Source organism: Diospyros lotus, chromosome 10, assembly GCF_014633365.1.
Source record: "Diospyros lotus cultivar Yz01 chromosome 10, ASM1463336v1, whole genome shotgun sequence".
In the NCBI taxonomy this organism is placed as follows: Eukaryota; Viridiplantae; Streptophyta; class Magnoliopsida; order Ericales; family Ebenaceae; genus Diospyros; species Diospyros lotus.
In genome coordinates this window covers 18,415,428-18,418,370 of record NC_068347.1, presented here as the reverse complement: position 1 = coordinate 18,418,370, position 2,943 = coordinate 18,415,428, and the positions used below count along the sequence as shown (strand labels likewise).

At 38.7% G+C, this 2,943-nt stretch overlaps 1 pseudogene; it reads right to left on the bottom strand.

Annotated features, from left to right (window-relative positions):
• Positions 1-2,121: 2,121 nt before the first annotated feature.
• Positions 2,122-2,221, bottom strand: LOC127812344 (small nucleolar RNA R71; annotated as a pseudogene).
• Positions 2,222-2,943: the final 722 nt, after the last annotated feature.

The window sequence follows — 2,943 nt, the reverse complement described above, 5'->3', positions numbered from 1 at the left end:
GCCATTCGAATAGGGTCAGAGCAATTCGAATGTGCGGTAAAGAATGGGCCATCCGGATTAACCGCGGACCATTCGAATGAGAGAGTTTCATATAGATGTGGAAGCCATTCGAATTAGGCGCAGACCATTCAAATGTGGGACCTCAAGCAATGCGATAGCCATTCGAATCTGTGGGAGAAATTAACGAAGAAAAAAACAAAATCCATTTGAATGCATCATTGTTGCATTCGAATGACCAGCTAATTCAGAGAGGAAATACACAGGAGAAGTAAAATTCATTCGAATGGGCAAGAATGACATTCGAATGACTTATTCAAATTAAAGAGACAAATCAACCTAGCATCCAAATACTCTTCTCAGCCATTCGAATCCCTCTACCAGGTCAATTTCGTCAGCTTCACAAAGATACACGATGGCTTGGATGGTAAATAATGATTAGCAAGAGAGGACAATTTGGGGAAAAAAGGAGAACAAAAAGGAAGCTCATCGTCTTCCCCGGGGGATCCGCCATTTTTTTAGAGATAGCTTTTACTTTTGGTCTGAAGTTTAGTGATCGTCTGTTCATCTTTTATCTGTTCTTCTTTTATTCTTACTTGCGACATTTTTAAACACAGAGTTTGTAATCCGTTTCATTATTATATTCAACTATCCAAATCAGCTACAGTTACTGTTACATTGGTATTGGAAATTTATCGAATAACAAATTAACTGTCAGTGCTTAGTAGAATTTGTTTACATTACTTTCCCGCTTTAATATGAAAATCATCTCTGTTAGTTCTTTGAACGTAATGTGTGGCTAGTTTACAACTTGGGTAAGGCGAGGACAGTGTCCAATGTTCTTAAATCTTAAGATAAGCCAAACCTCGATGAATGCAAGATTTATCTGAGTTAAACTCGAGTTGAGTGTGTAAATGGTTTTGTGAGTTTGGATTGAGTCATCATCCTAACTTAGAACTCTCATGCCATGTATGAGAGTTGCTAGAATTTGAGATGAGATATTCCCAAGCTCAGACGATCAAATCATAGTCTGTAGTATAATACAATTTACAGTGACATCTTAACCTAGAACCCTCATATCATGTATGAGGGTTGCTTAGCTGAGAATCATTCGTATCTTGAATTATAACTACCAAACGATCCTCTGTTTATTTCAGATTAATGTTGTTGTTTAAATTGCTATAAGAGATTTATTAGGCATTGGTTCTGAACTCGCCTCAACCCAAGACCTTTTTAATATTCCAAAAAACCTTTTCACAATCAAGAAAACTTAGCTCTCTTTGGATAAATCAACCCGAATGAACAATTCTTTTGTTAAATAAACCTCCTAGTGAATCGACCCAGACTTGTCCGAAATTTATATTTGTGCTACAACTACACTCACACACTGGTGAGTTTAAACCTCCTCACTATTTCAATACTGAACATCCAAACTGATTAAGGCTATCTAAATTGTAGGGTGAGGAATGCAGCCAAATTTTGGCGCCATTGCCGGGGAGGTGCAACAGAAGAAAAAATTAACTCCACTGGTAACTTTGTTCTTAATATTATTTTTTTCTTAACTGTTTGCATATTATTCAAATTGTATGAGACTTAGATCTGGTAGAATCTTAAGCCATCAAACTGAGTCAAACCATTCTATAGATTCTTTATCAGAGACTGAAATATCACTTTTACAATCCATAATGTCTCAACAAAATGAAAACCTATCTGCTCACGAGAGTGATCATGGAGAACATGATCCCTTGGATGGTGATGCAATTAAACCCCTCAGGGATTATTTGCACCCTCCAAGGAAAACAACTCCCTCTTGCATAATCCTACCAATAAACCATCATCGATTTGTCCTTAAACCAGGTACCATACAAATGCTCCCCACATTTCATGGTATGGATTCTGAAAATCCATATACACACATGAGGGATTTTGAAGAGGTATGTGGTACCTGTGGGGATCAAAATATACATGAGGACACTGTTAGACTAAAGCTCTTCCCATTCTCACTCAAGGATAAAGCAAAAATGTGGTTAGGGACTCTAGAGCCTAGATCAATAGGAACTTGGAGGGAGATGCAAACAAAATTTCTAAAAAAATACTTCCCAGCTAATAGAACAGCATCACTCCAAAGGCAAATGATGAATTTCGTCTGTAAACCAAATGAAACATTTGCTCAAACTTGGGAACGTTTCAAGGACCTCTTGCATTCTTGCCCACACCATGCCTTTGAGCAATGGCGGGTAGTTAGTTTCTTCTTTAATGCCTTAACTCCTAATTTGAAAATGCTGGTGTCCACCATGTGTAATGGTGATTTTTATGAAAAAACTCCTGAAGAGGCTGTTGCATACTTTGACCATGTAGCTGAAAACTCTAGAAATTGGGAAGTTAGGCCATTAACCATGGGAGATTTGAGAGACCAATACAATCCACAACCAAAGGGAAAACTCCAATTAAATGAAACTGATGACATCAGTGCTAGATTAGCTCTGTTGACAAAGAAAATGGAAGAATTGGAGATGAAAAAAATGAAGGTTGTCAATGAGGTAGAGGTGCATTGTGTAGTGTGTGAAGCCAATAGCCATAGAACAGAGGAGTGTCCAACTCTCCCTGCTTTCAAAGAAGTGCTGTATGGCTAAACTTCAAACTCACAACCAAGGCAAACAGAGGGTAGGATATACCAAAACCAGAACCAGGGTGGAAATTATCAAAGGTACAACCCAAACTCAAACACCTACCATCCAAATTCTAGGAACCACCCAAATTTCTCTTGGAGAATTGACTCAGCACCTCAGCCACACTAACCATTTCCCTCACAACCACAGCCACAACCTCAGCCACAGCCCTACCAACCTAACCAAGGACCATCTGGCTCATATCAGCCACCGCATAAGAGATCCCTAGAGGATACTCTACAACAATTTATGCAAGGGCAGATGGGGAACAATGCTC